This window comes from Canis lupus, chromosome 3, assembly GCF_003254725.2.
Source record: "Canis lupus dingo isolate Sandy chromosome 3, ASM325472v2, whole genome shotgun sequence".
Taxonomy (NCBI): Eukaryota; Metazoa; Chordata; class Mammalia; order Carnivora; family Canidae; genus Canis; species Canis lupus.
This window is the reverse complement of record NC_064245.1, coordinates 38,145,355-38,167,269: the sequence shown is the minus strand read 5'-3', so window position 1 is coordinate 38,167,269 and position 21,915 is coordinate 38,145,355. Positions and strand designations below refer to the sequence as shown.

General features: G+C 52.1%; 1 protein-coding gene across 2 annotated transcripts in view; it reads right to left on the bottom strand.

The window, feature by feature from the left end:
* Positions 1-18,362, bottom strand: part of APBA2 (amyloid beta precursor protein binding family A member 2) — a 238,826-nt gene extending 220,464 nt beyond the window's left edge. For both annotated transcript variants that reach the window (XM_025438064.3, XM_025438065.3), the window contains exon 1: positions 18,207-18,362. The gene's annotated coding sequence lies outside the window, so the exon portion shown is untranslated. The remainder of the gene's footprint in view (positions 1-18,206) is intronic.
* Positions 18,363-21,915: the final 3,553 nt, after the last annotated feature.

The window sequence follows — 21,915 nt, the reverse complement described above, 5'->3', positions numbered from 1 at the left end:
TATGGGCAATGGAAACGACCCAGAAGTTCGTCAATAAGTAAAGAGTCAAGGAGCCCCTGGGTGGCTCAGTTGGTTAAGCGTCCGACTCCTGATTTCTGCTCAGGTCATGATCTCAGGGTTGTGGGATCGAGCTCCACATCAGGCTCCATGCTCAGCGAGGAGTTGGCTAAAGGTTCTCTCTCCCTTCCCCTCTGCTCCTCCCTGCACACACTCTGTTTCTAATAAATAAATAAATCTTTTAAAAAATAAGTAAACAGTCAAGTACTGTACAATGTTAGAATAATGTTACTATGCACAACTGATAAGCCACAATGTCTAAAATGCATTGCTAGGGGGAAGAAATCTAAGTACAAATCATATTGATAATATAATCTCAGTTTACTGAAAAATATTAAACATACATGTACTTGTGTAAAATGTAAGTAAAACATTTCTCTAAACAAATCAACAACAACAACAACAAAAAAAAAAAAAAAAAGGAGGAATCTGCACCAAACTTTAACAATGCTTGTCTTTGCAGGGGGTGGAGGAGGAGGCGGGGTGACTTTTATTTTCTACATTACGTATTTCTCTAAAGCTTGAATCTTTATAATGAATGCATATTAGCTTTATAACCAGAAATTAAAATTAAGTAAAAAAAAAAAAAAAACGTACCCAGGCAAAACCAACGGCAAAGGAAGGAATCCCAGATCTAGAGTATGTCAGACACCTTCCTTGCAAAGGAGGCCAGGATCCATCTCAACCCCAACCTCTGTTGCCAGAAGAATGTCTCTCTTCCTCTAGAGATACAAGATTACTGTTAGAAAGCACTATCTTAAAAACAGAGATGTCATATCTACTTATTTTAATTATTAGCTCTTTAGCCATTAGCTAATGAAACTACATGCAAATTCTGCATTCCACCAGACACTATGTGACCCCCAAAAAAGTTCAGGATCACCCCAGTACTGCATCCCTTTTTGATGTCTTTAGGCTCTCCAGGAGGTGGCAGAAGGAGTGTTTACCCCTGGTGGCCAACAATGCTGCTGCCCTGGGGAGACAGGAACTGGGGCAGAGAAAGGGAGGCTTCTCCAGCCGGCCCCTCCTCGGGGTGGGGGAGTACTGCCTCCCAGGTCTTGATGCAGCAGCTCCTGGTTTTCAAGATTCTCAGTGTTTGAGAAATAAACAAGTACTTATAATTCATTACGGAAGGTTCCCAAAGAATTTGCTCCCACACGGAGAAAATAGTCCATTTTCCTAAGAACTTGCTTAAAAGTCCAATTTGAGGAAACTGATACAGATTGCCCCATTTTAGGTTCTTCAACCAGAGGAAATTTAAAAATTCTTCCTTCCAGCTCAACAGAGCGAATCCACAAGTCAATTGCTTCTGCAAAAGGAGGACAAAGATCCTCCTGGGGCCCCAGGATTCAGCAGCCTTTCCTTGGCTTCTCAGGGCAGCCAATGGCTCCAGGACAGGACACCAGGCCAAGTGTCCCACAGTGGCAACCAGCCATCTGACTGACATGCAGCAGGGCAGCTCAGGCAGTTCAGGAAGAGAGGGCTTGGTATCGCTCCACTTGCCAGATCACCAGAAAAATAAGATACTTTAAAAATAATAATAGCTTGTGAGCCCAGGGTTGGGGTCCGGCCCATGAGGTCAGCACCCTAGTGCTGCCAGCATGGTGCAGGGCTGGGGGCCATCAGGAAAGGGATGGCTCCCTGGAAGAAATGGTACCACACCTGAACCATCACCCCACCCTGACTGGCCGCGGGCATGTCACCGGGAAGTCTCTGAAAGTCTCCATACAGGCTCCCCTACACGTTATTGGTTTCCTCTCAAAACACCGAAATCAAACCCTGGAAGATGGGCCACAGGGAGCCTGTGTGTTGTAAGACACTGGGGAGTGGGGGGCAGCTAGAATGCTATCCTATCCGAAGGGCTGCTGTTCTATGGGGTGCCATCAAATGGGGGGAGGGAAAGGAGGAGGAGGGAGAAAGAGAGAGAGAAGGAAGGAAGGAGAGGGAGGGAGAGGGAGGGGGGAGGACTGGATGAGAAGGAGATAGGAAGGGGAGAGGATGGGCAGACGGGAGGGAGGGAAGGCAGCCCCCTCTCTTTCTCGCTGCCAGTGGGCACTGAACCTTTCTGGTGGTCAGCGTGAAGCTTTCATGTGTGGTCCAGCAATTCTACCAGAAATTCTTGTAAGGAGAGAAACATGGTATCTGCCAAAATAATAATAATAATAATAATAATATAGTAATAATAATAATAAATACTACTAATAATAATGGAAAAGAAGCTGCAAGAATATTTATTATAGCATCATTCACAGCAGAAAAACATTCTCAACAACTCTGATGTCCAAGCCTGGGGGCCCAGATCAACGGATGCCATGCAAAGGCACAACGGCCAGGGAAGGGGATCCTGACACAAAGGAGCACGCGTGTGGGCAGCCGAGCACCATGCCCAAGCAGCCAGCCAGGAAGATGCCCACCTGAACCATGGTCCCATGGCAGGGAGACCTGGGCATTTCAGTTTCTTCTGTCTGCTTATCTACTTTCTAACACAGTGAATCTGTAGGTGCGGAATAACTAAAAATAACATTTTAAGATAAAAAGTATTCTCTCTTGCCAAAAATGGCTTTAGCACTATTGAACTGAACCATAGGAAACCGCCTGCATTTGGCCACTTCTGACTTAACAAAAATAGCAAGTTCATGTGGTTCAACTTGATTTTGCCATAAAATCCAGAGGAGTTGTAAGACCTGCGGGAATCATTTCCTCTAACTGGCTGGGGGACCTGTGAGGGGCCATTACTTACGCGAGGTCCCCAGCGGTGTAGGTACCCTTCCCACCACCAGCCACAGCACCAAGCCTCACCAGTCCCCCACCAAGGGCCTCCTGATCCTGCAGGGACTCAAGCGCCAGATCCCACAGTGACTCGGGGCACACATCTTCTCATTCATGACTCATGCCATCTTGCAAAGCAGGTGTCATCTCCGGCTACAAGTGGAGGAGCTGGAAGCTGCGCTGGGCTTCAGCAAGTGGGCTGAGCCCCAGGCAGGCTTCTCCAGTTCTGCACAAACCACAGGCACCCTTGCTGGGCACCCATTTACAGGGCAGCAGGGATCCTAATCAGGTTTCTCCCTCCCTTGTGGGGCTCCACCTTTCGCTTTCTGCTGTGCCTCCTCCAAAAAATATAGGAAGTTGTGCTTATATAAAGACTACAAAATTACCCAAAAACCAGGGGTTCAGCAGCCAGCCAGCCCTTCCTATGGGAACAAAGCCATTCCTACCACCTACTCGGGGTTGGCCATGAAGCCTTAGCACCAGCTCAGCCCACAGACACTTGGCTCCCTTGTGCCTCCTCAATGAACCCTCAATCGCACACACATCAGCTTTGGTCTGCGATGCCTTTTGTGACAAATGCTAACCCCTACAAAACGGCCTCTGGTCACTAGCTGTAAGTGACCCAGGAGCTGATCAGGGGAGTCCATGTGGAGCTCAGGACATTGAAGCTTTGGTGTCAATGCTTTCTTTTTCTGCACACATGAGAAGGAAGCTCTGCTGTCCAGCCCGTGAGTATCCTGGCTGGGCTCAGCTCACCTGGGGGTGGTCCCCAGCACCTGGGCAGACCACACCTGAGAAACTTGTTATTTTCAAGCACCCAGAAATGTGAGGCACACAAAAATATATATTCCAGATTTTTAACTGAACTTTCCTCCAGTTTTCCAGCAGATAGTAAAGAAAGAGGGCCACCAGGCATCACAAAGCCAAGGGGGTCTGGAGCTGGATGAGGAGCAACAGCGAGGCTCAGACTTCGCTTTCTAGAACAGTATGAGACACACAGAAAATCTGAGCAGAAGGCAGATTTTCCATAGACCCCTACATCCCGTTTCCTGTTAACGTAAGATTAACATCTAATGTTAATGTCCTACATTTGTTACAGTTAATGAACCAGCATCAACACACTGCTGCTAAAGTCCACACTTTACTGATACTCCCTTAGCTTTTCTCTAATGTCTTTCTTCTGTTCCAGGATCCCAACCTGAACACACTACAGTTTGTCATCATGCCTCCTTAGGTTCCTCTTGGCTGTGAGAGCGTCTCCGTTTTTTATGAGACTATTGATTCATCAGCGTTAAGGACTGCCAGGCAGGTATTTTATAGAACGTACTGGAATTTACCATTTTCCTTATGATTAGATTGAAGTCATGGGTTTGGGGGAGACAGACCACAGAGGTAAGGTGCCGTTTCCATCACGTCCTATCAAGGGCACAGACACTCAACATGACTCATCACTGTTGGTGTTAACCTTGACCACCTAGCCAAGGCAGTGATTGTCAGGTTTCTCCACTGCCAAGTTACTGTTCCCTTTCCATCTGTGCTCTCTGGAAGGACATCTCCCAGTATAGTCTACTCTTGGGGACCAGGCCGTACACGCCCCCTTAGCACCCTCTGATTTTTATTAGCCACCATCAGAATGACCACCTCATTCAGGCGTGCATCTTTGCCCTGCTGTCTCACCCTGCAGGAGATCCCTTTTATATAACAATAAAGATTCTTATATCCGTTGACGATGACCTGTCCCCTTCCAACAAACTCATCAAATCCAAAGCCCCCTGAGGGCAGGGTCTGGTCTTCACCACACTGTTTCCTTTGTGTGTGTGTGCCAGGACCCAGAATGATGCTTTGCACAATGCACACATAAATGCTCACCCCGGAGCTGTGCCAAGGTCCCCAGGGTGGCTAGGCCACCAAGAGTCATCCGCAAGCCGACACAGGCAGGGCGTGCTTCCGGCAAGAGTCCAGCTCCCTAGCTAACTGCCTAAGGCAAAAGCTGATGCTGGCCCAGGCCCACCGCCAACTCCATCCACCCCACCCCCACACTGCCCCCACACTGGAGCATCCCCATCTTTAGGGAGTCTCCATGCAGCAGGACAACAGACAAACTCATAGTATGAGGCCAGGTGATGGTGAATGCCAAGAGGGGAGCAGGGGAGATGCGTTTTAGCCAGGGATACTAGGGAGGCCTCTTTGCTGAGAACATGTCTCAGCTGCAGCACTGAGGCAAAGGAAGAAATAGTTAAGAAGTTCCATCTAGTCCAGGAGAGAGGGGACGGGGACATGAGGGGGTGAAGGTTCTGGGTTCAGGGCCACCCAGCTCCCTCACCAGCTTCATAAACAAAGCTTCCACACCCGGCATGAAGGAAACACAGCTAGAGAGTGCTCGCTGGGGGCTCTGAGAATCCAAGCCTCTAGACTTCTGAACTACACCACCACATACACAGAACCTGCTCCTAAAATCTCTGTGATGCCCCCACAACAAGCAGATGTGCTCTCACAGCTGTGCCAGGCTGGCTCCCAATGGGCTTGGGTCCCCACAGACTCCCTTCTGGCCCTGAGACCATGTGGAAGAAGCCACCATGCCTTTCCTGCACCAGGTCAAGGCTGACAGTTAACCAGAATGAAGCCAGGGACACACATGGAACCTCCAGGGCTGTAGAGTTACACCTGCCTTGTGTCACCACCTGCCTCCCGTGTATCTCTAAAGAGCAACCATGGAAAAGACCACTGAGACAGGGCTAGTTGTCTCAACGTGAGCATCAGCACAGCAGAGAGGCTGCCCAAATAGTATTGGAAGGAATGAGAAAGAACTCTCAGGTGGAAGGGGTAGGAAAAGCAGGCCAGGGAGACATGTGTGCAAAGACTCTGGGAGTTGCACATAGAGCAAAGCTCTATGCATCATGCAAAACTAAGATCTCTGGGAGCCTCTGTGTGATGTGGAAGGTGGCCTGGAGGGTTGTATGGACAGACAACATCATGGGACCTCCACCCAGATTTCTGGGCTGACCCAGAGTTCATACATAGCCTTTCCCTCCACTCTTGCTTTCTAAAGCTCTTTGGTTTCCCTCTCACTCACCTGAAAGTAAATAGCATGTGATCCCAACATACTCAGGTTGTTTGTGTCCAGTTTTAAGAGCACAGCTCCCTTCACATGCAGGAATAAAAACTCACTTCATCTAGATAACTTATCCATTATCAATTACATGTGTACAGATCTTAGCATCTCACTTGGGTTTACGTTCTCTGATTTCATTTAGAAATGAAACCGTATTTAGAAAATAACGGTTTGACAACATGTTCGGGATGCCTGGGTGGCTGAGCAGTTGGGCACCTAGCTTTAGCCCGGTGCATGATCCTGGAGACCCGCTATTGAGTCCCACGTGGGGCTCCCTGCATGGAGCCTGCTTCTCTCTCTGCCAGTGTCTCTGCCTCTTTCTGCACCTCTCATGAATACATAAATAAAATCTTTAAAAAAATACAGCTTGAGTCTAAATATTAATAAGCACTTGTTGGAATGGTAAAATTTCATTATGTCACATTAAATGCAATCTTGATTTTGATATTATTGTTCCAGCAGTAAAATAAGACATGAGTCAGTCTATTGAAAGTTCTCCTTGAAAACTTCAAGATGATGTACTACTTTTTTTTTTTCAGCTTGTATTGAAGTAGATGTACTGAAAAGTTTTGTATCAGGAATTCGAACTCACCTATGCAAACCACCACCCAGATTAAGCACCTCCAAAAGCCTGGCCCGGCCCTACTATGCTCTCTCCAATCACCACTTCCCAAGGTCAACCTGACTTCCAGTCCCGCAGATAAAAGTTCCCTATTGACCTTCCTATCAACGGACTCTAGGGCCCGGGGTGTTTTTCACTCAACAGTATATGGCAAGACTCATCCATACAGTTGCACACACTCATAGAAGGTCTGCTCTCAGCTTGCTCTATGGCAACCCCAGCCTGCTGGGCGAGTCTGCTGTTGATGTATGTGGGCTGTCTGCAGTTTGGCAATGACCACCACTCTTGCGCATGCCTCATAATGGCTGTATTAACATCCTGCTGCCGCTATAACAAATCACTACAAAACTGGGTGACTTAAAACACACATTTATTCCCTCATGGTTGTAGGCTGAAGGCTGAAGGTTGAAGGCTGAAGGCAGTTTCCCTGGGCTGAATTCAAGGCATTAGCAGGGCCGCGCTCCCTCCAGGGGCTCTAAGGGAAAACTCATTCCTCTCCTCTCCCACTTTTTGGGGGCTGTCAGCATTCCTTGACACGTGGCCACACTGCTCCAGTTTCTGCCTCAATGGTTCCACAGCCTCCTCCTCTGCCCAAACCTCCCCCTACCTCTCTCTTAGAAGGACCCTTGACACCTGGGTGGCTTAGAGGCTGAACATCTGCCTTCAGCTCAGGGCGTGATCCCAGGGTCCAGGGATTGAGTCCCGCATTGGGCTCCATGCAGGGAGCCTGCTTCTCCCTCTGCCTGTGTCTCTGCCTCTCTGTCTCTCATGAATAAATAAATAAAATCTTGAAGAAGAAGAAAGAAGAAGAAGAAGGAGAAGAAGAAGAAGAAGAAGAAGAAGAAGAAGAAGAAGAAGAAGAAGAAGAAGAAGAAAAGAAGGAGAAGAAGAAAAGAAAGAGAAGGAGAAGAAGAAAAGAAGGAGAAGAACAACAACAACAACAACAACAGCAGCAGCAGCAGCAGCAGCAACAACAACAACAACAACAACCCTTGTGCCAGCATTAGGGCCCACCAGAAGACCCAGGATTATCTCATCTCAAAATCCTTAATCACAGAGAGGTTACCATATAAGTTACATTCATGGGTTCCAGCAATTAGGACCTGATTTCTTTTGGAGCCACCTATCAGCCCAGTGGCCATGTGCACTACATACATTGCATGCAGCTGCATCCAGAGGGGCATTCCTGGTCAGAGGTATATATGTATTTTTTGCTTCAGTTGGTAACAGCTTCCCAAACCTGCTGTACAAACTTATGCCCCAATCAATAGCAACAATTCCAGCTGCTCCACATCCTCCCAACACCTGCTATATTGTTAACTTCAGCCATTCTGGTAGGTGTGTACTGATATCACATAATGATGGTTAGCTTGATGTGTCACACTGACAAGGCCACAGGGTGCCCAGACCGAACAGTGTCTCTAGGTGTATATGTTGGTCAGGGAGGGAGGGAGGTGTTTCTGGATGAGATCAGCCTCTGAGTCAGTGGACTCAGTAAAGCAGACCGTCTTCCCCAACGTGGGTGGACATCATCCAATCCATGGAGGGCCTGAACAAAAATGAAAGATAGAGGAAGGTGGAATTCACTCCTTTAGTCCTGTCTCCTGGGACAGCTCATTTCTTTCCCACCCTTGGACTGGGGTTCACACCACTGGCTCTCCTGGTTCTCAGGCTTTTAGATTCAGACTGGATTATACCACCAGCTTTACTGGGGGCTCTGACTTGCAGATCATGGGACTTCTCAGCCTCCACAATCACATGAGCCAATTCTTCATAATAAACACACACACATACACACACACACACACGCACGCACATCCCTACCCTATTGATTCTGTTTCTCTGGAGGACCCTGACTAATGCACACGTTTATCATTTATTCCATATCTCCCTAATGACTAATGGAGTCAAGCATCTTTTCATAGGTTTATTGGACCTGTTTCAGGTGAAGTATCTTTTGTCCCCTTTCCCTACTCAGTTGCCTGCCTTTTTCTTATTAATAACATAGCACATTATTTTAAGATGAGTAATTTGTTAAAATATACTTTGCTAAGCACATGTGTTTGGAGGGGGAAAAAGTTTTTAGCATCAGGGCCCGAGATGTGAGGTCTCGCTGTGTTCAAATGATCAGCTGACATTAATTCTGGACAACGAACACTCATCGTGGACTCCAGGTCTCTGTCAGCGTGGCCAGTTCCATAAAGAATGCACGTGAGAGCCTGAGGACCACTGTCCGGAACTGGGGTAGGTGAGATTTAAAAAATAAACCAAATTGATGACTTATTGTCTCCATTTACTTCCCTGAAACCAAAGCTAGTTTCACCTTAAGGATGGCCATTAAGAAAGTAAACCCTATTTGTACTTGTACAATTAAGTGTGGATTTTACAGCTCTCTTCTGGCTCTGAAGGCAGTGATAGCCAGTCCCTCAAGCAAGGCACTCATTTACTCCTCACTGAGGATACCATGCACGAGCATGGACAGGCTGCCACACCACCGACACAACCACTTGATTTCTGCTATGAAGCATCAGATAGTAAATACACCACCGGCTGACTTCTCTATCATGGAGAAGGAAGAAAGCAGCTCTGGGAATCCATCGAAGTGAACTGCTGTGTGGAATTAGGTGCTTGATCAAACCAGCAGGAGAGTGAGCCCTGAGACCCCCCTGCCCATGCCGCCTCACCACTCCTTCCTGCCTCCTGGCTGTGGGGCCCGTGACAGAGGTCAGCAGGCACACACCACCCCCTCATCAGATGAAGCTGTCTCTCAACAAATCACAGTGCCTAACTGGCCCAACAACTAACTAGCAAGCCAGACGAGGCACTTGACAGTAAGTGATAAAGGAAGCGTCAGCCAACACCCAAGCCTGGCCAGCAGGTGGTGACAAGGGCCAGGCCGAGGACCTCCTCGTGGGAGGGAATGCTCCTCACCCCTACCCTGGGCCAAAGCAGAAAACAGGCTGACCACTCTCTGAAAAGGAAGGCACTCCATAATAGATGGTTTCTGAGCCACCATAACCCAGAGGATGAGCAGCCCCTGCAGTCAATTCAAGCCTAGAAAGGGGAAGAGAGAACATGGGGTTGTGGGCACCCTGGGGAGTCAGGGCCACAGACAGGAGGCATCTGAGTATCTCTTCAGAGCTGACCAGCCTGCAGAGGCCTCTGGAACCCAGCTTCCTGGCCACAGCACATCTGTCCAGCAGCTGCAGCTCCCCACCCAGTCCCTGTTCCCTCTACCTCTGCATGAGGAGTCAGCCCCCCTCGATATAGAGGACCAGAAAGACACCACCAGGAGCCCTCGCAAGGACCACCAGGCCTCCCAGGCAGTGCAAAGATGGCCATGTGGGAGGCAGGGTGGGCAGGGCAACCAGGCTGAGGTGGCACCTGCCTCTGTGACCTGTGGGCCCCTTATCTTTCAGGGCTCTCTGGCAACTGGAAATAGGGCTTCTCTGTTTGCACAACTGTCCTTCCAGTAAGTCAGAATAGCTGCAGAGGTTAACTCCATGTAAGCAAATTAATAACGTGATTTATGGTTTGTCATGGATTTTGTCGTTTTTGTAGAAGAACAGTGGCAATTTAATCTAGAAAGCCTGTAAATCTCTAAAGGGTAAAATTAAACATCCGTGCCAGCAAGACTGGGTCTTGGCAGCGGCAGCCTCCTCCTACACGAGATGGGAGGGAATCAAGTCCCTGGAGCCACATGGCTCTGAGGGGTGCAAGGCGGGGCCCTGCCCTTCTTCAGCCATGCATGGGCTCCCACACCCCCTCATATGCCTCCCCATACACCCCTCCCCTGGCCTCTCCGTGAGCCCTCAATGGGCCTCTCATGTTCCAACTGGTGGTGAAGCCTGCCTATGGAAAACACTGCCCTAAAGATCTCTCAGCAAAGTGCACGTCATTTGTATCCAATCCCCTTGTGTGCCCACCGCAAGCAAGGACGCCCCAGGGCGCCCCAGGGCTCCCAAGGGCCGCCCAAGCCCCTGGTAGTCAGGACACCCCCTCCCCCAACTCCGGCTCTGATCCGCACACGGCATGCATCTGCTGCCAAACACACACTCTGCCTCCCTGCATGCCCCACTCCAGGCTGGTCCTCCTGCCTGGAGGCTTCTTCTGGCCTGAATTGGGGGGGGGGGGGGGCACACCCGCCCACTCCTCCAGGATGGGCTCCATGACCACCCCCACCCATGCTGAGGCTCTCACACCTGCCAGTCTGTGCTTCTCTAGGAGGGTGGTGGCCCCAGAGCCAGAGTCAGGGACTCTGACGACATTCCACAGTCTACAGCAGCCCCTCTCTGCTCCTTCTCTCCTGACCTCACCCGGCTCTAGACAAGGCTGGGGAAAGGCAGAACAGAGGCGTTCAGACATTATCTGTGGAGCGGATGAAGGAATGGGTGGATGGATACAGCTCCCAACAAAGGGCTGGGGGTACCTTTTTTTTTTTTTTTAAGATTTTATTTATTTATTCCTGAGACACAGAGAGAGAGGCACAGGTACAGGCAGGCAGAGGGAGAAGCAGGCTCCATGCAAGGAGCCCGATGTGGAACTCGATCCCAGGACCCCGGGATCACGACCTGAGCTGAAGGTAGACAATCAACCGCTGAGCCACCAGGTGCCCCAGGGCTTGGGGTATCTAAAGTGGAGGCGCCAGCCCGCAGTGCCTATACCACAGAGGCCCCATTCATCAAGCGACCAGGAGGTGAATGACACAGGCAGAGTAAGGGGCTGCTATTTAAGTGGTAGTACATATCCACCCTACATGAGAGATAAAAAGAGCAACATATACAGAGTTAAGGCAGGGGTTCCCAGAGCAAGCAGGCAGGGAGAGGCTGTCACATCCAGGGGCCCCCAAGGCAGCTCCCCACATGAAGTCGATGTGAGTCAGAGGTGCCTCTGCCTCTGGGGGCAGCACATCAAGTCTAGCAGCACCAGTCACCACTGCTGATTTAAGCACAGAGTAGCCCGGGATCAAGAGGAAAACCATTACTTAATGAAATGCAATTAATTTAGAAGCCGAAATCTATTAAAGCCCAAAGGAGAGACAGTCAGGAGTTCTTGGTCTGGAGGGGCTGCTGCTCTCAGAGCTTCCAACCCAAGAAACAGCTCAGGGACATCCCCACAAGAACCAGAGGCAGATGGCACATCCATCACCATACGTTGGCATGTACCTCTCCAGCACCCCAAGAACAGAGAAAGGCCACAAGCAGAATCTTCACAGTCCATGGACACAAAGTCACATCTAGTAACGGCCAAGGGTCGGGCTTGTCCCACTACCATTCCCTGGAGAACACAGCCCTCGACACAACCAAGGCCTGCCTCGGGGGCCCGTGATCTAGCAGTCAGGCCAAGTGGGTAGCACTGGGACCCCTGGTCAAGATCAATTATCCATCAGTCATCTTCCAGCCTTCACGGTTACCAGGCAGTACCAGCTAGGGATCCAAGGTGTGCCTGGTGTCTGAGGCCCATGGGACAAGCTGGGAAGAAACTAATTCTCTCTCTCTCTCTCTCTCTCTCTCTCTCTCTCTCTACCCCCTCCTCTGATGATCAGGTTAAATGAGAACTCTATTGTAACAAAATGCTCGCCCACATCTTATCTCACTTCATCTTCATAACTCACTGTAACTCAGTGGCTGGTGAGGAAGGAAACACAGACCTACATGTGCCCTTTTAGGAAGATCTAAGTCAAACTCTGAGCAGTGGCATTCACTGGCTGTTTGGAGTCAGAGCCGGACTTTCTAGAGCTTCGGATTCCTAACACAGGCCCTACTCCTACTCCACCCCACCCAGGACAGCTGTCACCAGCTCTGGATAATATGGACAGATGTTAGAGCACATGGCTCACTTATTGCACCAAAAGACGGAGAAATGTAAACTGTGTTTTATTTGAACAATGCACACACTTGCTGCCAGAGGGACCAGAGAAATCCATCATCCCTAAATGCATGCGTTCGCTCAGTTAATGGGTCTCCTGTTATTGAAACAATGGATTTTTCCAAGATAAGCGATAATCAAACCAACTGGGAAAAACAATACACTATATATTTTTTATTAAATTAACGATGCATACAACAATTCAGAAAAATTCCTATTTAGAGCTGCCTTGCTAGGGAATCAACTCCAGGAATATAAAACCAATCAAATAAAAAATCAGATACAGATGTATTACACACACCTATACATACAGAAATAGGTATATATTATACAACCCAATGGTGAATTCTAAATACAAATACTGTTCCCCTGATGATCTACATATTCAAATTTGTTGAGAACTAAGGCCTGAGCATTTCACACCCAAGTGTCTCTCTGCACAGTTGATGCCTGGGACAGGAGGAGCAAAGAATCCATGGTAGCTCCAAGTGCCAGCTCCAAGTGTATTTCCCTTTACAGACCCACCAAGAATACTAGCTGCTTTGCGGGGTGGTGTGCTCCCAACCCTCTCACTGTCCCCGTGAAGGGCCCCCAGGTCATCCGTGACATATCCATTACTCTCCAACCAGTGCTCAAGTCCACTGGTCACCGGCTATCAGATTCTCTAGACACATACGTTGAAAATTCCTTTTAAAAAAAAAGATTTATTTACTTATTTATGATAGACAAAGAGAGAGGCAGAGACACAGGAGGAGGGAGAAGCAGGCTCCATGCCAGGAGCCTGACAGTCGATCCTGGGACTCCAGGATTGTGCCCCGGGCCAAAGGCAGGCACCAAACCGCTGAGCCTCCCAGGGATCCTCACATATGCTGAAAATTAACCCCTCTGTGGATCACTTGGGTGGTCACCAATCCTACTCATGCCCACCCAGGTGAAAAATAAGTATGATACCAACTAAGCCGAGGTGGGATGGGGATGGGGGTGCGGAACACAGGCCTCAGGCTCTCTCCGACTCAGGCCGGAATCCCAGCACTGCCCTGTAATGTGCTCCTGGACAAGTCACAGCCGCCTGGTACACAGCCTCCTTGTTGCCAAGATGAGAAAACAGATCTGAGTCTCGGGATCAGCGGGACATTATTTAAAAGGGCAAACACAGGGGAACAGAACTCAACTAGCAAAAGCACCCACCAATGTGTGTTTAACTGGGTTGGTGTCCCCATCAAAAACCATCTTCAAATGCTGGGCTCTTTGGTTTTCAGAACACTATGGGATAAAAATATTTTCTCAGTCATTAGATGCAAGAAACTCAACCACATGTTTTTTTTTCCTTCTGGATTTTGATTCTTCAGACACAAAACAACAGATGTAGCACCTGATATGAGAACAGCTCCTGAGAGTATGAAGCCCCCACACTGCATTCTCTTACACAACTGGAGTGGAAACTACCCAACCTGACCCCTCAGGCTCTCAGTACAAAGGCAAAAACCACAACAGGCCCAGAAGCCACAGAGGCCCCCTCCCCAAAAAAGCCTGAGGCATGGCAACGATAGTGCACATTATTTCAATACTAGAAAAAATATATATATATATATACACACACACATATATTCAAATGTGCCCCAAGACAACTGCAGGCAACACATATAAGGTAAGCATGAGAGAAGCAGAAAGACTCCCAAGGCCAATGACTTGGCCAAGGCCCCAGGGATGAGTAGCAAAGCCAGGTTCTTTGAATGGAGCTCTCATTACTCCAAACCCCACAGTCCTTCCCAACCTCACGCTGCCTTCGTCCTAATAACATGGGTGCACCTTCCCTGGGCAAGAGCACAGCACAGGCAAGAGAATCAAGTGGGGGAGGCTTCGGGAGCGGAAGGCTGGCAAACACGGGGCGGGCAGAACGGCTGGGAGCCTTGAGATGCCGGGTCTGACATAAGGTACAAGACAAGTTTAGAAACATCCAGATGGAGGAAGAAGGGAACCTGGGCGAGAGGGGGCCTCGTTCCCGGCGCCTCAATGTCCCAGGCAAACAACACAGAACTGGCCCCAGCAGCAGGGACAGCCTGGCCGCCCACTATCCAAACAACCAAAAATCCAAAAAGGAGCTTCTGTGAAGAACCGCATTCACCCATTCTTTGGGCCGGACTGCCTTCCCGAACCTGCTGTCTCCCAGCCTACACGAAAATGCGCCTGCACGGTATAATCCCACAGCTCCTTCCAGTCTGCCCACTGTGCACGAGGTTCTGTGCTGATTTCTAGGAAGGATCCAACCAACCGTGAATACAAATGTGAATACAGCTCAGTTCCAGCCATGGGGCTTGGGAAAAGGAGGAGCTAGGGGGCCAGGCTGAAAGGAAGAAGGCCTCTCCTGGGGTCTCACTCATTCATGCATCCACTGAGGAGCACTGAGGGTCTAGTCTAGCAGGTGCCTGGCACTGCTCTAGCTGTCAGGAATACAGAGGAGAATGAGGTTTTACACTGGAGTGGTAAGAGTCAATAAATTAAAAAAAAAAAAACAGGTATATAAATAATAAATTGAACATTAAGTACTAAGAATAAACATAAAGCAGGGTGAACAAAAAAGAGGGAAGTGATGTTCATTTATGCTGGGGGGGGCGTCAAAAAGCTGGCACAGAACCAGAGAACTGAAGAAAGTGAGGGAGCGAGGCAGGTGGACATCTGGAGGAAGCCACACCAAGGAGCAGGAACAGCAGGTGCAAAGGCCCTGAGGTACACATGCGCATGGCAAATCTGAGGACCAGCTGATGAAAAGGAAAGAGTCCATATTTAGCTGGGATCATCAAAGACACCCCAGGCCAAAGGGGCAGGCAGAGACAGGATGGGAACAACCCATGGCAAGCCTGGGCAGTGATCCTGTCTGCCTGGAGGGACCATGGTTGGGCGCAAGGAACGGAGCTTGAAAAAACCAGACCAAGGAATGTGGGTGTGGAGTGAGCACTGGGAAGCCACAGAGGGCTCAAGCAAGGAACACCAGACCTGGCCTGGGCCCTACTTTCCAAGAGGCAACCTCACAGCCCAACTTACAAAACCCCACAGCCAGCACAAAATCCCAATTCACATAGCAATGGTACCCTACCCACATGTAGCGCTCCCAAGCACACTGGGGAACCGTGAACCCCATGGAGAGAGAGCCTGGCTTGTGACCTTGTGGTTACTGTCCTCCCTGGGCTCCCTCATGTGCCCGAGAGAGGACAGGGAGGGAATGAACTGAGTTTGGGAAAGGCGATGGAAGACCGCCCACGCCAGCTGACTCAGCCTGTGCCAGCAGCCTCCTCGGAGGCCTGAACTGGACCCAACCCAGGTGGTGGGCGGGGGACACAGAGGGAGGATGGAGCCACAGAATCCTCCCTGTGGGCACATGGTCCAAACACCAACAGACACCTGGGCTGCCTTTGGTGAGCAATCATCAAATGGGACCTATACTGGGGACTGAGCCCTTTGACAGCCAGGACCCAAACATCTCCATTCCTCACGGCCACCGGGCACGGTGGGACCTACTACCACCCCAGGCTCTCTCTCTCACTCTCTCCATTTCTCTCTAAGGCCAAGCTGCAAGGCAGGCACGCTGGTTTCTGCCCCTTGTTCCAGAAGGCCCTTGAGGCCAGCTGGGGATATAGATGTTCAGGGCCTCTGTACATAGCTGCCCCTAGCCCTCTCTGACTTCGGTGACAATAAAGGTCTCCCCAAGAGTTCAGCCTGTGCTGTCCCCAGAGGCCCTCACCAGTGGAGTCACCAGGTCCAGCATGCGGAGCCAGGACAAGAAGGAGCCAGGCCTCATGTGTCTCTCCCTCAAGACAGGCGCACATGGCCGCCCAATCCAAACAAAGCCCAGCCGGAGGCTAACCTCCCCGTCCAATGTGTTTTTCCTCTGAGTTCCTCAGTTGTAGTCTAGGAAAAATCAAGGTGTTTTAGCGCTCCCTCTCAGCTTCCAGGGATGTGACTGGTGTCTTTTACAATTAGCTTTTATTTTTATCTAGCATTTCTTAGCTTGCTTGGCAAATGGAATTATTTGTGCACCTCCATTTCACAATCCATCCCCACCAATTATTCCTGTGAAACTAATATTTTATATTTTTAAAAAGGCAAAGGAGGGAGTTATAACTACTCAGGGGATAGTTATGCAAACAAGTTAATGAGCCATACCTTGGGTGCCAGAGGAAAGACCCATGGGGAGCAGGTCACTCTCCTGCTTCACTCTCTTGATAGCGCCTACTCTCTCTCTCTCTCTCTCTCTCTCTCTCTCTCTCTCTCTCACCACGCGCACACACACACCATCTGGTTCAGCCCGCACTTCTCCCAGGCACAGAAGCCAGTACTCTGGAGATGGAAAGGCAGGCCGTTGGGGGGAGGGGCACGACCACTGATCCCTAACCAATGACCCAGTGAGGAGGGGTCTCGAGACCCCTGCTCCCACAGAAGACCCTGGCAGGGCCCCATCGCTAGCGCCACCCCCCAGACCCAACGCAGCTCGGGAGACCACTCCAAGGGGCTCCCCACCAGGGCTGCTGGCATCCGCTGGAGAGGCTCCCGGCGCGTCAGGATGAGCAGCAGCAAGCCCCACCTAGTCCGCTAACTCCCTGGACACCACCCAGAATCCCGGCGGCTTCCAGGTCCCAGTGGTTCTTCACTCGGGAGACCCTCTCTGGCCCCGGCTGCAGATGCGAGCAGCACAGACGGCCACCCTGGAGCGACCACACAGGGCAGGACGTCCTGGCGGCTCTGGACTGAGAAACACATCACAGAGAACCTCGAATGTTCGCCTCGGGAAAAGTGCTGCTTCTACTCTCGAAGCTTTCAGGTCATTATTTCTAAAACGGCTGCTGTTTCTCAAAGAGGGAAGGGGGAACCCCAGGAAGAAAGACAGAGGTTGACGAGGCCGGGGACAACTGAGCCCACAGGAAGAGGTGCTGGGATGGAAGTCCCGATCTGGGGGCCTCCACCAACTGCAAGGCCATTTGTGGGCTGTTAACCACAGACTGGAGTCTGGCCCCGGTCAGGCAGTAAATCAACAGATCTGCGGAAAAAAAATTAAGTCCTCCTTCTGCAAGTAAATACTAAGTTCAGACAAGCAGGCTCCATCTCTGCCTGCACCCGCGGCGAGGCTCAGCCAGGGCGGCCCCCCTTGGGCGCCCTCCGGACCCTCGCCTGGCCCCCAGCCCCGGCACCCCGAGGCCCGCCGCCCAGCCTGGGGGCTGGGGCTCGCGCGCGCCTGGATCCTCGGGCCCGACCTCCCAGGGCCCCCCCGCCCCCGGCCAGGCCAGGCCAGGCGGCGCCGGCCGCGGGCAGGGGCCGAGGCGAGTGGCGGGTCGCCGCACCCGCACCCCAGCTCCGAGCGGGCCGCCAGGAGGGCCGGGGCTGGCATTTTTAATTGAGGACCGGGTCTCTCCGGGTCTCATTATGAACGGATGTGGGAGGCGGCGAAGACCGGGACGCGCCTTCCCGGGAGGCAGGGAACCCAGGAGCGACCCCAAACTCGGGGCTTGCCCCGCACGGAGACGGGGGGCCGCGGAAGGCACCCGCCGCCCCGCCAGCCCCGCGGGACCCGAGCGGGCAGCCCCCCCGGCCAGCGCCCCCGTCGCGCACGGCCGCCCCTCGCCGGGGATGCGCGAGCCTCGCGCTCGGCCTCGCCGCGCCCGCCCCGCGCCCCCCGCCCCCCGCCCCGGACCCCGCAGCGCCGCCCGGCCGGGGGCAGCGCTCCGACCGCAGCCTCCGCGCCCCGGGCCCCCCGCCCCGCCCCGCCCCCGCCCCGGCCCCGCTCACCTGGCCCGGGCGCCCCCGCCCCGCCGCCGCCGGCTCCGTCCGCGAGGCCGAGCGCCGGGCCGCCGCCGCAGCTCTTTGTGAGCCCGCGCCGAGCCGCGCACCGAGACTGCTAATGAGCCCGGGAAGCTGAATAGCGGCGGGCGCGCCCCGGACGCGGCGTACGGCACGCAGGGCCGCCTCTGCCCGGCGCACGCGGCGCGGCCGCCCGGCTCCCCGCACCGGCCTGCGGCGGCCGCCCCCGCCCCCGCCCCCGCCCCCGCCCCGGACACGCCCGCGGGCGGGACGGGACGGCGCGGCGGGCGGCCGGGAGCGCAGGGAGGCCGGGGGCCCGGTCCCCTCCGCCCGGCGCCGGACGGTCGGGGGCGCACCTGGGGCCCGGGCCTCTGGGGCTGCGCTCGGGCCCCGGGAGCGAAGCCCGGGCTCTGCAGCCGCGGCGCCCCGACTGCCCGGGCCCCGGGGATGTCCGGATGCCCAGGCGCGCCCCGGACCTGCGGGGTGGGCGGCCGCAGGGGCCCGGCCCTCCGGCGGCTGCAACAGGCGACGGCGAGCGCCACCGCGAGGGTCCGCACTCTGCCCCGGGCGCCGCGCTGCCCCCTGGCGGGCTCGGGGGCGCGTGCGGCGCGGAGGGGCCGCGGCGACCGCGCCCTGCTGGGCCCCGCGCGGCTGCGGGCTGCGGGCTGCGGGCTGCGGGCTGCGGGCGGAGGCCCCGACTGCGAAGCCCGCGGGGATCGCAGCCCCCCGGTCGCGGGCTGCCTCCCGGTCCTCTCCAGCCTCTGGCGTCCCGTTCCCTGTGCTACCTGAGCCCTCCTCTGCGGACCTCCCCCACCTGGGACCTCCCCGAGCTCTCTCTCCTCGTCGTCCCGAATGGAGACGACCCTAACCTGGTCCGCGTCCAGATGCCCACGCACCCCACCCACGGAGCGTCGCCGATGCACCCCTCCAGCGTGAATGAGCCTCTTTAAAGCCCGCGAAGGTTGTCCCGAGGACGCTGTTGTCACGTTAGACCCCTCTGGCCCTTTCATTCCGCCCTAGGGCAGATGTAGTAACCTGTGGGCTCTGCCGGGATGGATGCACGGGGTGCCTCGATGTCCAGGACAAGGGCTCAGGTGCCTCCTCCCCCATATCCTGATTATTTGCTTTCTGTTTTCTTCTGTCCTTTGGCTGGATTAGGGTGCCAATGTGATGGGGGTATTTCTGAAGAGGAGTGCCGCAGGAGGAAGAGAAGGCCTGGCTGGGGGGAGGGCAGCCCCTTCTGCAGCTACTCTGAGGGCCAGAGCTGAGACCCTGAGGAAAAGCAGAAGGGCGGGGAAGCTAAATCCTGAGCCAGGCTAGCACAGGCTGCTGACTTGGTATGGACTTCTTGGGGCCTTGATCTCCCTCCCATTCCCATCTCCCCTCTGCCAGCCCAGTGAACACTCACAATACCCCGAGGGCCAGAGCCTGGAGTCAGGGAGGAACTGGTCCTGGTAGGGCAGCTTCATAGCCCAAGCGCCAAACAAAGGCAGAGTCCAAAAGCCAACCAGGGGCGGATTCCTGACCTCCTGCCTCTTGCCCCTCTTGCCTCTGAGATGAGCTTATCTCTCTACTGTTTGTGTTCCACCTACTTAAGCATTCTGTTTATCTAGCCTTGCAAGGGGCCTAGCTTTTCCCCCCAAATGCCAAAGACTGGATAGAAACAATTGGGAAGTAATAATTCCATAACCTTAAATGTCAAGTATGAATCCAAGTACATTCACCTTGCCTTGTTCCAATGTGGTCAAATTCCTCAGGAAAGCAGACACCTATGCCTGGAGATGATCCAGACAGCCTTGTGTGTCTGTGAATATGGGTGGGTAGCTAATTCTGCACTGTTCCCTCCAACAATTCTCCTAGAGCTCTTCCCATGGGCCAGCTCTGGGCCAACCACTGGGGTTAGACCTTGTCCCTGCACATAGGAGCAGTGGTGGCTGATGCCCACGGTCCACAGGGTCAAAGGCACAGGCCTGCCTCTGCCTCACTTGGGGCTCCTAAATCTGGTGAGCTCTAGCCAACTGTCACTGTTCAGAGAATTTTGAAAGAGCGTTGGAGCAAGAAAGACATAAGTCTTCCATGAAACTTAAAAATCCAGAACATAAAAGATTGCTAAATCTGATTTCAGAAAACTTCCTGCATGCCCATCTTCACCATAAGCAAAGTCAATAACAAATCAGGAACGAAATATTTGAAACTCAGGACCAATAACCCTTCATTTCCCTAATATACACATACCATCAAAAATAGGGATCCCTGGGTGGCGCAGCGGTTTGGCGCCTGCCTTTGGCCCAGGGCGCGATCCTGGAGACCCGGGATCGAATCCCACTTTGGGCTTCCGGCGCATGGAGCCTGCTTCTCCCTCTGCCTGTGTCTCTGCCTCTCTCTCTCTCTCTCTCTCTCTCTCTGTGACTATCATAAATAAATAAAAATTTTAAAAATAAATAAATAAATAAGAAAAAAGAACAACTCAGTAGAAAGAAAGAAAAAAAAGCAGACCAAGATATGGAGCAAACAGTTCACCTGGAAAGAAACACGAATGACTTTTAAACATCTGAAAAGATATGCTTCTTATTCATAATTAGAAATGCAAGTTGAGGGATCCCTGGGTGGCGCAGCGGTTTGGTGCCTGCCTTTGGCCCAGGGCACGATCCTGGAGACCCGGGATCGAATCCCATGTCGGGGTCCCGGTGCATGGAGCCTGCTTCTCCCTCTGCCTATGTCTCTGCCTCTCTCTCTCTCACTGTGTGGCTATCATAAATAAATTAAATTAAAAAAAAAAAGAAATGCAAGTTGAAACTACACTTAGACACCACAGTTTTTATCTCTCAGAGACCCAGGAGTGCATTAACACATTATGTCCCAAGGGTGAGGGGACACTTGCAGACTCCTGCACTGCTTGTGGGATTGGAAATTGGTACAACTCCTGTTGAGGAAGATTAGATCACTTCTATCGAAATTATAAATGCACAAGCCACTTGACCTAAAAATTCAGTTTCTAGGAGATTTTCCCTTTTCTATTAAAGACTTATTCCTTCATGAGAGAGATACAAAGAGAGGCAGAGGCACAGGCAGAGGGAGAAGCAGGCTCCCTGCGGGGAGGACCAATGCGGAACTTGATCCCAGGACCCCGGGATCATGCCCTGAACCAAAGGCAGATGCTCAACCACTGAGCCACCCAGGTGCCCCTCTAGGGGTTTTTATACGAATATACTACAGACTTGCAAAGCAGCCATGAGTAGAGTTACCTCTGTGTCATTTATGTGGTCGGTGCCTACAAACAGCCTTGGTCTTGGTATCTCGTGAACAGCGGACCATTAAAAACACAAGCGCATATCCACTCAAGTAACGTGCAGCCATAAAAGGAGAAAAGAAAGAAAAATGATGGACTATATGGAATGTTCAAGACACGCTGTTAAAAGAAAGAAGAGAAAAAGGTGTGTGTAGTGTTCCAATGTGTGTAAGACAGAGGACAAGGAGAAAGAGGGAGTGTACACATGCCTGCAGGCAATCATAAAGCCTCTCTTGAAGGATCATCAGAAACAAATAAATGTTGGTCGTCTGTGGAAAGGAAACTGGTGGCTCGAGGGGGAGTGACAGGATGGATGACTTTTCACTGATCCTATTTTTTTGAAGTATATAATATTATTAGTTATCCCAAAACAAAATTTTAAATTATCATTCATAACCCTGGTTCTTA